This window comes from Neomonachus schauinslandi, chromosome 2 (genome assembly GCF_002201575.2).
Source record: "Neomonachus schauinslandi chromosome 2, ASM220157v2, whole genome shotgun sequence".
Lineage (NCBI taxonomy): Eukaryota > Metazoa > Chordata > Mammalia > Carnivora > Phocidae > Neomonachus > Neomonachus schauinslandi.
In genome coordinates, this window is record NC_058404.1 from 154,830,461 (window position 1) to 154,846,381 (window position 15,921).

Here is a 15,921-nt window from a genome sequence, read left to right on the forward strand (position 1 = left end):
GAGAATGAGGACTTTTGTCTGTTTTTCTCATTGATATTTCCCCAGCAAGTAAAACAGGGCCTGGCATATAGCAATGCTCAATAAATATTTGCTGAATATATGAGTAACTAAAAATATCATTTTGATTTTCCATTAGAATTAGTTTTCCATTTCCTTTGTAAAATAGGTTTGTGTGGCCTAACCTAGAATGTACTGTTATTTCCACTTCAGTACTTAAAACTTCAAGAATAATTCTTTGAGAGGCCAACCAATCTTTAAACGCGCTGTAGGACTCCAACCTTACACAACTCTCGGGAACCACGGGTAGCTGACGGTAAGTGAGCTGGAGGAATTACTCCCCTGGATCCCTTCAGGGTGTGCTGTAAATTTCTGTGCTCTATCAGAAAGTTATTACAAATATTATGAAAAACATATTTTTGAACTTAAAAAAAAATTTCTTAAACAATTATAAGAAAATATTTTGCTAGTACCTTGAAATAAACCATAATATTGAAATATCTTCTAAGTAACAAAATAAGTCAGGAGATTTATAAAATTAAACTAGTGTGGTTGCCATATTACAGAGATTTGTTTTAATGAAAAAAAAAAAAAACTCCATGAAAACTGGTGGGTCTCAGGTGGTAGAGCAAAGATAAGAGAATGACTAAATTTGATTTGTATTTATTAGAAAAGGAGAGATCAGACCTTCAATTTGATTTGGGAAAACCGAAGTTAAACTTACAGGGGTATAAATATTGCTTATTTTGTACTGAAGAATCTTGGAACTTATGAATTTCTTAGGATAAAATGTGACCACTAACACCCTTTTGTGAGGAAATGTTATTTCATGGGAGGCAAAAATCATTACAGTGCTGCATACATTTATTAATATGCAGAATATTCAAATTTACAGCTGATGAGGAAATTTCATGGTTATTTCCTTACCCTTTTTGGAACTACTGTGAGATTTCCCATTTGTTCTACTTTCAGCAGTCTCATGTATTTTCCTTAGAACTTGACTAATACTCAATATTTAGTTACATATGTCTGTCCTCCCTTAAACTGTGAGGGAAATATGTACAATTTATTTTAGTACGTATATCACCCAGCATGGTGTTTTTCATATTAATAGATACTCAATGAATAAACTGTTGAATGTAAAACAATTTAAAAACTATAGATATCGGGTGATTTTCTTAAGGTTGTTTTCATATATAAATATTTAGAAAATTCTTTCCTTTGAAGGTTTATGTTTTTACTGCCTGACATCTATGTATTTCATTTACCTGTTCAAGATATGGAGTCCCAGCCCTGTCAGAGCATAGCAGAAGATAGACCCATTATTTATTTATCTAATTACTTGCCTAAAACTTTGCTGGGGACATGATTTCAATAATAACAACAACTTAGAGATATAGGAATTATTTACTTCATATTATAAATTAGAAAGGCCAAGGCTGAATAATTGGCTCAAGGTCAAACAGCCAATAAGTTAAAGAGTAAAATTAGTCCTAAACCTGCCTAATTCCAAAACTTACATTCTTTCTCACATGAACAGAAGATCAACTCTACAAAGTAATATGGTATTTAGGAATGGAGCGAGCTTTTAGGACAAGATATTGAGAGATAACATAATGAGTTTTTATAAAGTAGCTTAAATTTTAATTCAGTCACCACTACATTAAAATAAGAAATTTAGGGGTGCCTGGGTGGCTCAGTCAGTTAAGTATGTGCCCTTGGTTCAGGTCATGATCCAGAGGCCTGGGATCCAGCCCCACATTGGGCTCCCTCCTCAGCATGGAATCTGCTTCTCCCTCTGCCTCTACCCCTCCCCCCCCCACCATGCTCTCTCTCACGCAGGAGCTCTCTCTCTCTCTCTCTCTCAAATAAATAAATAAATAAATAAAATCTTTTAAAAAATAAGAATTTTAAATCATAATGATCCGTCTGGGAAACCTATATGAAAATAATGAATACATTGCCAGGGAAAATATAGACATTTATAGCAACAGATATTGGTCCATGGAATTTTAGTTCATTTTTACATCTGTGTTTTGTCATGTCCAGGGCAATTGTGAAAATGATTCTACTTTTATATTCTTTATGCTTCTTTATCTTTTGTGATTAATTACTTCTGCCTGTCTCCTTTAGTCTTATAAGTCTCATCTTCACTTGCATTGCTGATTATTTTCTATCTTATTCCTATGAATTCATTACTCATCCAAAGTTTCTTTATATCTTCTCTTTTTGTCCTCCTGAAAGAACTTATCATAATACTATCTGTGTAATTCAAAGACGTCCCAATGTAGACCCATGCAATGTTTCTTCTCAGATTTCAGAGCTAGGGAAATATCTCTTTCCTGATAATTTGGTTTTCTACCTTATTAGCTATTGAGAGTGTTGTATCCTATTATATTTCCCTTTTGCTTTGAATGCCTGAAAGATAAGCATTTGGTCTTGTGCACAATAGCAGTAGTTTCCCTAGACTTCGTTGTCTGGGATGATTATTGTTCCCATCATTACTTCTCTGTTGTCATTGTTTAAATGATGTTACGGTTTTGTCATGTGTGACCTTAATTTGTAAGAGACTGCCTTTTCTTTTTGAAGGTAAGTAAGAAAAAAAGAAAAAGGATGAGAAAGAGACTGAAAGAGATAGAAAGAGAAGAGAGAAAATTAAACATTTCATCAATTTTGCATCAAGCCTGGTTCTGTCTTGTTTTCTTCAATTTAAGTTAATAATTCTTGTCTTGCTTTGTATGCAACTTGGAATGGCTGGGACAACTGATTTACTCTTTTGTGCTTGACAACATGTGTTCATATCTTATTTCCTCTAGGAATGGAGCTCTTCTTTATTTTGACAAAGTTTTTCTACAGTCTGTCTTTTTCCCAGATTGGAGCCCTCCTTCTGAATGCCAGATCTACACAGAGGGTCTTGTCACCCTTGGCCAGTGAGCCCCAGTTCTGAATGTGAGCCTCTCTCTCCATCTGTTTGTTGTTAAGTATATGTATGCACACACACCTGTATGTACACACGTATATTGTACACACATATGCATGTTAATGGTTTTAAGGAAGTCTAGCAGAAGGTGCGGGTGTGTATTTATATTAATGCTAACCACTTGCCTGGGCTGTTCCTGTTATCTGTCCCATATTTTAGTTGGTTGCCTTTTCCCCTACTATTTGCCTTTCAAGATGCTTTTTACAACACAGCATCTATGTCTACTTTGAGATTCATGCCCATCACTGCCAGCTTTAACACACAGCAGGTATTTCTTTTGTTGTTGGATAATCTGGTTTCATTTTAAATTCTTTTATCTCTCTAAAAAGTTAGAAAGAAACATTGCTTTATAGCCCTTTAGTTCGGTTTGGAATTTAATGCTATGTTGATAGTAGATTAGGTCAGCCAGTATGCATGTACATACATATGTTTGTATGTATATATTTATATTCTGCCTTATCCAATAAAAAGGGCATTCATTTCTACAAATTAGCTGTGCCACTAACACATTGTCCTTCTGCAATTCAATTCATCAGAACTTTACTGGGTCTCTACTATGTACAAGGCACTATACTAGTTACATAGTAACAAATATGAGTAAGACATGAAGTTTATTCTTTATGGAGTCACAGTCTATGCTGGAGGCAAAAACACCTGTAATAGAAGCAAAGAGAGATATGGATCTTGACAGTGATTCAAATTTTGTGGGCGAAATGTTTCCTAGTGGCATACTTCTGGGGTAGACCCAGGGACTTATGTAACTTTCAGAGCATAAGTTGTCATTATGACCTTTTCCCCTACTCGGTGGTGGTGGTGGTAGTGGATTCTTTTAGGAATAATCTTGAATTTCAAACACATGTATGCTGTTATGTGAACCTGAATAAGCTACTTAGCCTCTCTATAGCTTACTTACTTATTAATAGTATGTAGTCATATATATTTATTAAATGAATGAATACATATAATGTATGCACCTGGCATAAAGCTATTCTAGGGAATAGACTGGTATAGAAGACAGACAAGTTTCTGTTTCATGAAGATTAAATTTTAAAAAACAGGCTTACTGGCCAAACTATAGTAATATAGAGTTACATATATAATATATAGCATATTATAACAATATTTTATGTAACTATGATTGCATATTTGAAAGATTATTTAATTCAATATATTCATATATTTATTTTTATTTATAGGTAATAAAAAGTGAACTTTTTCTTGCATCACCCAGAAATCAAGGTCTTATAATCACAAAGATCTTATAATCACAAAGGGTTACATGTATCATATGTACTTAATGTTTTATATCAAGGTACAGAATACAATGTAGTAAGTGTATTTGGCAACTTTCATTCAATGCAGAGATGTCACAGGTATTGTAAAATGCTGTTTGATTTGACATTTCACTGATTCTTGAATCTGGCAGTTGAGATGAATACCAGAGTTCCTAATATGCTATGTCCTAGGTTTTAAATCACCTTCTGGCTCCTCTCTTATTCTCTGAACTTAATAAAGACATTATGCCCATGTGTTTTCCAGATCTCATAAAGCGTAAGGAGATGTTACCTAAGGTGCTGGAGGAAGGAGTCAGTAGATACCTCAGAATGGCCCCTTTCATCCTGATCACACAGCATGGGACATTAACACAGATCTATGCTCTTCTCCAGCAGCTGGACCCAGGGTAACTTCTGAGAAATGCTGACCTCTGGACTGACTTTAAGCAGAGATGAAAGAAATGTGTGTACATTTTAAAAGCAGTGATTAAAGATTTGTCAGACTTTCTACTATTCTTTCATCATTTATCCAAACTTATGAGTGTGACAAAGTGTGTCATTAGAAAGCTTTTGTTAAAAAGTAATCACATGAGATATGTGTAACGATGTGTTAAGAAGTTTCCAAAAAATGGTGTAATGAAGTTTCAAAGTAATAACTTTTAGATCATTTTGCTCAGTGAGAAAAAGGGTGTTTCTGAATGTAGATATTGGGCCTCAGTTTGCTTCTCTGTAACACAGGGGCAATAATAGAGGGTCTTTGTGAAAATTGAATAAGATACTATGTATGGAGGGCTTAGAAAAATACTTGACAATAGAAAGCACTCTCTCTCTTTCTCTATCTCTCTGTATCTATCTGTTATTATTCCTAAATTGTTTAAAACCAGAGTACCTAAGTAATTATAAAATGCTCATGATAGGTCTCGGGGTTATATGATTCAGGTGATTTTTATATTCTTTTCTTACCTACCTGTATTTTCTAAATTTTCTATGATCTATATGAATTTTAATATAATAACAATATTATTAAAAAGTATTTCTTAAAGTTAATGGAAAAGATAATCCCATTAGGAAATATTAGATATATTATCATGGAGAGGGGTAAGGGATAGCCAAGCACAATTTAAATAGTCTATGAACTAAAAGCGCAAAATAAAAAAAAGGAAAATTCCTGATTTACCAGTTCTGTGCTTTTGGAGGTGGGGTGGGGAGGGGGCAGGACCTGAGCCTAGCCAAAAGGAAAGTACAAGAAGAAATCCAGGTAAACCTGTGTTGCTTCTTCTTTTTTTTTTTTTTAAAGATTTCATTTATTTATTGGACAGAGAGATAGAAGAGCACAAGCAGAGGGAGTGGCAGAGGGAGAGGGAGAAGCAGGCTCTGCACTGAGCAGGGAACCTGATGCAGGACCCGATCCCAGGACCCTGAGATCATGACCCGAGCCGAAGGCATACGCTTAACCATCTGAGCCACCCAGGCACCCACTTCTTCTTTTTCCACTAGCGAGTTAGTCTACATCAGAATCCCAGTTTTTGAAAGGATGATGTTCTTACTGTTTACCAATCAGATATTTTATTATCTATTACTGTATAACAAATTACCCCAAAATACAGAGACTAAAAACAACACTTATGTCTTACATCACAGTTCCTGTGGGTCGGGAATCTGGGCTCAGGTTCTCCAGGTCCTCTGTCTCACACTCTGTCATGGGGGTGCAATAATGGTATTAACCAAAGCGGTGGTCATTCCAAGGCTTGAGTGGGATAGGATCTTCCCCCAAGCTTACTCATGTGGCTGTTGGCAGGACACAGGTCCTTGCTGACTGTTCACTGGAGGGTATCAGTTCCTTATCATTCGTGCTTCTCCATCAGACCTTTACAAGATGGCCACTTTTTTCCCCCTTGTGTAAAGGATCATAGGCATGCACAAAAAGCAAAGGGAAAGAGGAAGCGAGAGAGAGAAAAATAGAGTCTTAGTCTTTTGGTAACCTAATTTCAGAACTGATATCCTTTCACTTTGTCCATACTTTTTGTTAGGAGAAAGTTACTCTGTCTAGCCCCTGACTCAGAGGGTATTACACAAGGATTTGAACACAGGAAGTGGGATCACTGGGGACATTTTAGAGACTGTCCACCACAGATGTCCTGAAGGATGCTTGTTAAGCTACATTTATTGATCCTAAACACATGATTGATTTCTGTGATAGTTATGTATATCCAGATATGAAGTTAAGTTAATCAAATTATAGAGTTGAATGAAAGGATCTTAGAGAGTGTTCATTCCATGACCACACTCCTTGTTTTGCAGATATAAAATCTCAGGCAGGAAAAAGGTAAATAACTTCACCTAAGTCATCTGCTGGTTATAATTAACTACAATGCAAGAACTAATGTATTTTCTTGACTTATGGTTTATCAAGAAATTGAGAAAGATACTATACAAATAATGTTAATTTTATATGGTCACTGTGTTAAGCCACTGAAATTTTGGCATTTATCTCTTAGGCAGCTTGTCTTACTAGAACTAATACACAAATTACCATTAGAAGTGAGTAGGAGTGGGGTGCCTAGGTGGCTCAGTTGGTTAAGCATCTGCCTTTGGCTCAGGTCATGATCCCAGGGTCCTGGGATTGAGCCTTAAGTCCGGGCTCTCTGCTCAGTGGGGAGTCTGCTCTTCCCTCTCCCTCTGCCTGTCGCTCTGCCTGCTTGTGGTCTCTGTCTGTCAAATAAATAAGTAAAATCTTTAAAAAAAGAGAAGTGAGTAGGAGCTATAACAGCAACAAAAACAAAAGCCTAAAAGATATATCTTGCCTTAGTAGAAAGTCAGTGGATGGCAAGAAAATTTGTGTCAGAGGCTAGAAAGATTGAGACCCAAGATATACAGTGGCAAAATACTTGGCAATGACAATACCAGCTGCAAAATCCTGGAAGGCAAACTATATGCATACCAAATCTGCATCAGTCAGAGTCCCCGAATAAATGAATGAATGGGCAAAGCCTGTGCCCTACCTATTTTATGTTAAGTGAGTGAAAAATGAAATTCCATTTTGTTAAGCTATTAAAAAACTTAGGTTCATTTGTTATTTCAACTAGAGCCACCTAAACTAATACGGTCTTTTTTGTAAACATCAATCTGTTATTTTGGTCTTAATTTTGTTATTCACCAAGTACTTTCTTCCTGTTAATTACACGAATTTTGCAATGTTTTTATCCAAAATTATTTTAAATACACTAGAGATTAGAAATGAAGAGTACTATTAAGCACTTGATTTTTGCCAGGTACTGTGCTAAAATATTTAAATTATCTGACACTTTACAGTATGACCCATGGCAGATATACAATCCTTATTCCCATTTTACAGATGGGGAACACTAAGGTTGAGAGAGCTTAAGTAACTTGGTTCAAGTTATAGCTGGTACATGAAAATGGTTAGTAACTTAGGACTGTGACACAGGATGAAGATGAGATTGATGATACTCAAAACTATTGAATATGGGTGATATAGTTTAGAGAGAGTATGTTTATGGGAGAGAAATAAAACAAAACAAAAAATAAAGAGGAGACAAGAGAAAAGAGCTGGTGTAGTACTTGAGAAATAGCTAACTTTAAAGCATGGGTAGAGTAAAATAAGCTGTCAAATGAGAGTGATCAGGGAATCTGAAAGGTAGGAGGAAAAATAGAAGAGTATACTTTCATGAAAACAAGGAAAGTGAATGTTTCAAAGAGGGAGTGAGTAATCAAGAATGTTAAATGTTGCAGAAAGGACAAAGAAAAGGACCAAATGAGAAGTTTCCTTTAGAATCATCGGTGAAAACATGACCTTGGCAAGAGCAGTATAAACGATGGAGGTGAATCATACTTGTGCAATGAGCTGTAAGTGGAGGTGAGGAAATGAAGAAGACAGGAAGTAGAGATGACATTTTGAAGAAGTTTGACTGTGGAGGGAAGAGAAGTATAAAGTAGTAGTTGGGGTGGACTGTGGTGTTGAATTTTGGGGGCTGTTTTGGGGGAGTAAGGGGAATATGTTGGGAAAAAATAGTAGGGAAGGAGAGGCTGATGATGTAGAATACATAATTTGCACATAATAGAGCAAACATGAGGGTCTTCTGAGTAACCCAAAAGAATGGAATCCAATATGTGGGACAAAGATTTATATTTTAATTTGAGGAAAGATGAAAATGATAGAAAGTGAGGCAAGTAAGTAAGTAGAATTATTTTAAGTAAGGAAGTTAAGACAATTCTTCACTGGTGTGTTCTATTTTCTCTCTAGAGAGGGATGTAGTTAGTGGGCTGAGAATGAAGATAGTTGAAAGTTAGAGAGAGTGGTCATGATTTTAATTATCTTCAAAAACTGGAGAGAGCTGCTAGTAAAATAGACAAATAATACAGGTCTGCAGCGTGGAGGACCCAAATGAGGTTGAAAGCCAAACACAAAGAGATCAAAAGCCCACTAGAATTTTGCATACTCTTTGATCTAGTGTGTTTGGATTAGAAATTTATCCTAAGTAAGTATAGATGTACCCAAGATATAACCATGAGGATATCCATGGCAGAATGTAGGATAGTGAAAAACTAAAACTAACTTAAATGCATATTGGGAAAATTACGGTACATTTGTAAGTAGAATATCATGAAGCCACTAAAAATTGTGTTTTAGAATACTTAACAGCCTATAAATATGTTTGTAATATGTCTAATGAAAAATAGAGACTGTAGAAAAGAACATGCAGTATGATTCCTTTTTTATAAAAATGAAAGTATAACTAATGCATATAAAAATGACACAAAGTCTTAAAAGTGGTGACTTTTACATAATGGGATTACATGTGACATATTTCCATTTGTTCTTGTCTATATTTATACCTCTATTATAAGATTTATAATATTTATCATTAAAATGCCTTATTTTTAGAGGATTTATTAAAGGTTTACTGAGAACCTAAAATACATGGGATTCATGACATAGTACAGATACCTTAAGCCATTGTTCTGAAAAATATTATTCCATGTGCTATTAATAAGTATTTGTAGGGGGGAAATGCTCACATGGGTTTGGAAAATTTTGTTTTAATTAAAATTTCACAGGTATGACATAATGGTAAGAACACACAGAACTTCTAATATACTAATTTTCATTGGGAATCTTCTTTCCCAATTTTAATTGACACTGAATCCTTTTTGCATGAAATACATATCAACATTCCTTAAAACTAGTATTTCTTATACCACTTAGATAAATATTCTGTTAGCGTAAGTGTCCTTAAGACCATAGATGGTCTCTATATTGGGTGCCTTATTGTCATGACACTGATAAGTAAGAGCAGGTATACGAAATTTTATGGGCTGATAAAGACTGTCAGTTTTTAGAAATCTATCTCTAAGAGCGCACTACTCAATGTATAGAGTTCAGTTTTCTCATTTTTATCATTTTTTAGGTGACAGAACTTTTACACTGCTTCAGAAGTGCAACTGTTGTGACTTTCAACCAATTTAAATCAATGAAACTATGTGACTGAATGGTGTTCATAAAAAAAGTTTCTAAGAGATAGGCTAACCAGTGCAATAGAAAACAAAGATATATAAAATGTGCTGACATAGAACTTTATAATCTAAGCTTTTTTTTTCCTATAATGGCTTCTGTCTTCATAGCATTAATAAGAACAAGATGAAGGCTTGATCATAAGTCTTATCTTTTAAATTTATTTAAGATGCTTTATCTTGAACCTGTGGGGGTATATTTATTCTCCTCTGATTTATTGAAATGTATTTATCCTCCTCCTATTTATTCAAGTATTCTACTTGCATCCTGCTTCTTATATTTTAAATGAACACATGCCAAAAATCTATATAATCACTGAGTAATGAGGGAACCAGTAAAGTGTTACTACTAGTTTGCACAAGAATCCAAAGAGCAGTAAGTAACCTATATAGGCCTATGGTGAATGTTCAAATGAATTTACTTAATACATGCACAACTGGCAAAATTGGTCAATATCTACAGAGCTGTAATCCACTAAACACAATTTGGACTTCTATGGTCAAGTGTCATTCACATTACAGTTGACTCTTGAACAACATAGGAGTTAAGGATACTGACCTTTCATGCAGTCAAAAATTCATATATAACTTTTGGCTTCCCCCAAACTTAACTTCTAATAGCTCACTATGGACCAGAAGCCTTACTGATAACATAAATAGCAGGTTAACACATATTTTGATGTTAGATATATACTCCATTTTTACCATAAAGTAAGCTAGAAAAAAAAGAAAATCTTATTAATATCCTAGGAGAAAATACATTTATAATACTTTACTGCATTTATTGAAAGAAATCTTTATATAATTGGACCCATGCAGGTCAAACCCAAGTTGTTCAATGGTCAACTGTATTTTGATATTCTACAATTTACACAGTTATAAAATAGGTCAAAGGCAATGAAAAGTGTAAACCCCAAAGACTCAGATAACCTAGAAGGGTGTGCTCTAGACAATACAGAGTTTTCTATTAAAGACAGCTAGTAATCTTTTTCCTATCTTTCAAAGTCTTTCACAGCTTTCGCTGACAGTCTCTCCTTACCTTAAAATTGTGATAAGCACAAAGAAAGATTTTCTTGATTACAAAATAAGGCTGGTCTCACTAGGTTTGACCTTATTATTTATTATTTCTATATGTGCAATAAAAGTATTAAATTACCATATAGACCTTCTTAAACTTTTTGCAAATCAAGAGCCATAAATATTTAACAATTCCAAACACGACAAGGTTAACTTCTTTTTGGAAGCTTTCATAAGTAAGCTCAGGTTTGACTTACAAAAGCTTTTATTATTTAATATCCCAAGGTGAGGAAATGAAGCCCAAGATATTCCCTCCACTATATTTCCCCTGAAGTAGCTCTAAATTTGGGTGATTTTTTTCTCTCTTCACACAATCCTCCAAATATTCTAATTTTCTTGATCTACTGGGAAGTAGCCTCCCTTACTACCTGTAAGGCTGGACCCTGCAAACCAGGTATCCTGCAGGAATCATGCAGGAGGGTTTTGTATGCATTGTCCTCATAATAAAGCTAGTCTTTGTTTCTCAAAAGCAGCTTGTCTGGATTAAATAAGCGCTGTTCTCAAATGCAACACTCAAGATAAGACCATGGTTATACAATCATTTTGTTCTTTTAACATCTGGTAAAAAGAAAGACTTTCTTATCAAACCTATGTAAATAACTCTATTGCCATAAAAAGTAAAGAGAAGTAGTAAGAATTTCTGAATTTAGTGATCAATGAGAATGAGATATCATTTAAAATATTTCATTTCAATTTACAAAAATAGAATTTTACTCAGTTTTTCTGGGTTTCAGATAGCTTAACAAACAGAAAAAGAACTTTCTTATATATTCATGAAACAGAACAATATTCCCCACTTAAAGATTACATTAAAATTCCTCTCATCAGTTCATACAGTTCTAGAAATCCTGACTTAGTCCACTGGTACAGTCTAACAGTGGTCTAAACAATGGTGGGTCAGAAGTGTATATCCAACATTCTCTTCGTTGAAGTGTCAATAGTTTGAAGTACCTAGTATAGTCCTTTTCCACAAGATTTTGAGAGGGTCCTTTTTTGTTGACGGAGACTTTGATCTTTCCTTTGTTTTTAAAGAAGTCACTGACTGTTTTAAAAAATGGCCTATTTTTTATAGAAGAAAAAAATCTTGAGGTCTAACATATAATGAGACTGAAACATAACATATGTAACAAGAGTATAGAAAAAATATCAAACTCTGGAGTAGGACCTATGACATCTACATTTTTATAAATCTAATGGGCATCACTGTTTGAGAACTACTGGCCTATACTCAAATGAAAAGAAGTAAGGTGGTGGCCTATGAACGTTTTAAGTAATAATCGAAATTATGAGTGATAACGTTTTATTGTTGTTGACTAATATTACTAGATAAAGCACTACCAGGACTCTGAAAAAATATATAGAAATACCGGAAAAGAGATTTGGGCAGGAGAGATTTGGACATTTGGTTTAGATAGGATCATGGGTACCTGAGAAACAGTACTTAGGTTAAGCATTTAATTAAAGTGATAATAAAGCACTAAAATAATTACATAATAATAGGATTGTAAAGAACCTTAGCTCTTTGATAAGTGATAACTTTACTTTCTGTTTTTTGTTTTTAATTAATTAATTTATTTATTTTTGGGGGGGGAAGGGGCAGAGAGAGAGAGAGAAACTTAAGCAGGCTCCACACCCAGTGCAGAGAGCCCTACAGGGGACTTGATCTCATGACCCTGAGATCGTGACCTGAGTGGAAATCAACAGTGGGCACTTAACAAACTGAGCCACCCAGACACCCCTTTAGTTTTTTGTCCCCCTCCTTTAAATAACCAAGGCTATAATAAAATTAATATAAAGCACAGAAAATATTCTGACTAAACACAGAATTTTACAATGTAGGCAGGTTACACAGAGGGTGAAGAATTACCTTTCATATTATAGGTGAAGGTATTAATAAGTAAACCAAGGAAACAATCAGGATTGAACAAACTGCTAGAATTTTAATATATTTCATAGCTTCTCTTCAGACTCAAGTATTATAATCCAAGATAAATAAATTCACATACAAGTTTTGTTCTTTATTATACTTTTTCAGATTTTAGAAGTGACACATTACTTTAGGATAGCACTTAGGGAATCCACCAGGTAGAAACTAATTCTTAAGTATTTTTTTTTTAAAGATTTTATTTATTTATTTGACAGAGAGAGAGACAGCGAGAGGGGGAACACAAGCAGGGGGAGTGGGAGAGGGAGAAGGAGGGTTCCCGCCGAGCAGAGAGCCCGATGCGGGGCTCAATCCCAGGACCCTGGGATCATGACCTGAGCCGAAGGCAGACACTTAACGACTGTGCCACCTAGGCGCCTCCAATTTTGTAAGTATTCTAAGATATTATTACTGTCAACATGCAATGTATTCATCATTACTCTCTCTTTTTTTAAAGATTTATTTATTTTTATTTTAGAGAGGGAGAGTGTGTACAGGAGGTGGGGCAGAGGGAGGGGGAGAGAGAGTCCTAAGCAGAGTCCTCCCTGAACTTGGAGTCTGACTCGGGGCTCGATCTCAGGACCCTGAGATCATGACCTGAGCCGAAAACCAAGAGTCAGATGCCCAGTTGACTGTGCCACCCAGGTGCCCCTCATCATTACTCTCTTCAGATAAATTTAAATAATCATCAGTGTTGGGGGTGCCTGGTTGGCTCAGTCAGTGAGGTGTCTGACTTCGGCTCAGGTCATGATCCCAGGGTCTTCAGATGGAGCCTAGATCAAGCCCAGCATTGGGCTGCTTCTCCCTCTCCATCTGCCTCTCCCCCATCTTATGCTCTCTTTCGCATAATTTTATAATAAATAAATAATAATAAATAAAATCTTTTAAAAAATCATCAGTTTTTGTTTCTAATATGATAAATATTGGTAACCACACACAACTACAAGCTCTTGGAGATCCTCAATAATTCCTAAAAATGTAAAGGCATGCAAAGATCAAAAAGTTTGAGAACTCCTGATTTGGAAAAGTTACTTTTTCCTTGAGAAAAACAAAAAAGTTGTGTTCTTACTATATTGTGTGATCTCAACTACTCACATCAATTATAACTTTTAATAAAAGTAACTAAACGTCTATTTCACAGAGAAAACAAGGTGGATTGGAGAATGGATAATAGAGAAGTCTGTCTTACACAAGTATTTTAAAAGATTAGCAAAGTTTGTGAAAATAAATATATAATAAAGTTTTTGATAGACACACATCTACTTTACACTTTCTTGAAATGGCAAAAATGAACATTCATTAGCATCACCCCAAGATATACCCTCTGTATAGCACAGAAAAATAAGTAAAATATATAAACTTTAAGTTTTGAGTAATAATCAATGGTTTTGATGTTTCAATATTCTATTTTACATATTAATTAGGTGTCTAATGGCTATTCATTAATTAATTCAATTTAATATTAACCCAAAGTTTTAAGATTTTGGAAATTATCTGCAAGTTGACATACTACAAAATATAACTACTTTTGAAATCAAAAGTTTCAGAACAATGATTCAATTTAACTGAATACAAATTTATATTTTAACAATCTTAAACATTATGTAGGAATAAAGTTAACTTCATCAGTAAAAAAAGTAAAATTTGATTTAGAAAAGCAAGCCCAAGTAGAATAAAATGTATGTTTGCATTATACTTAAAATAAAAAAACTTGAAAACCATGTCAGAGAAAAGGCATAGTTTTCATTAAGCCAAAATTATTAAACTGGTGTTGCTTGCCAAAGATTTACATTAAGTTTACCAAATTCACATACTTTAAGCATACCTTAAGTATATGAACTTGGATTCTTAAAAGATTTCTGAGTTATTTTTTGTAAGAAGACATTTTTTTATTTATTTTATTTATTTATTTAATTTTTTTTAAAGATTTTATTTATTTATTTTGACAGAGAGAGACACAGCAAGAGAGGGAACACAAGCAGGGACCCTGATGCAGGGCTTGATCCCAGAACCCTGGGATCATGACCTGAGCCGAAGGCAGACGCTTAACGACTGAGCCACCCAGGCGCCCCAGAAGACATTTTTTTAAGTCAAGCGCATTTAAAATATTAGAAATTAAATCTTCTTACTCTCTAGGAATTTTAGGAATAATGTATATATTCACTTATATCTATTAACCAATTGGAGCATGTAAAAATTAAAACTTAAGTTTAATAATAAAGATACTTTAGTAATATAATTATTGCTAATATTACTATAAAAGCTAATATTACTATAAAAGCTAATATTAATGCACTTACCATAATCAGTAACTGTTCTAATCACAGTATGAAATATCTGATTTATTTATCACAACATGAGTATACTAAAATACATATGTAGATATTGTTATCTTCATTTTATAGGTGAGGAAACCAGGACGCATAGAGGTTACGTGTCATACAGTAAGTAAGTAACTGAGCCAAGATTAAGGTAGCTACTTTAAGGTCACACAGCCAGTAACTGTGAGGCTGGAATTTCACCTTGGGTTTGTGTGATATCCAAAGTTCATGCTCTTTCTTCTTCCTCATGTTGTTTCCTGGTCCTTAAAAAACAAACAACTGAAGCCAGGTACATACAAAACTGTAATATGAAGCCAAGTATGAGAGGACATGAAAGTGTTGTAAGTTGCTATTGGATGGAGTTCAGAGGAGGACTGGGCTGATTAGGCTAACTTTAATGGTGGCGTTGACCTTTTAACTCAATCTCAGTGAGCCTGATTTAGCACAGTAACATTCAATAAGTGCATTCATGATTTCAGTAAGTGCATTCATGATGTTCCCTAGAAATTCTGTAATTCTTTTGTAAGGATTCTAAGTCTGGAAAATGAACTCTAAAGAGGAGATAAAGATCCAAAGAAAAATACAGGTATCCCCCCACTTTTGGAAAGTTTGTGCTGTACCACTTCACTTGTATGAAAGATCTACATTATTAGTACCTGTTTCCACAAAATGAAAGAAGTCTGGAGAGGGCGCCTGGGTGGCTCAGTTGGTTAAGCGACTGCCTTCGGCTCAGGTCATGATCCTGGAGTCCCGGGATCGAGTCCCGCATCGGGCTCCCTGCTCGGCAGGGAGTCTGCTTCTCCCTCTGACCCTCCC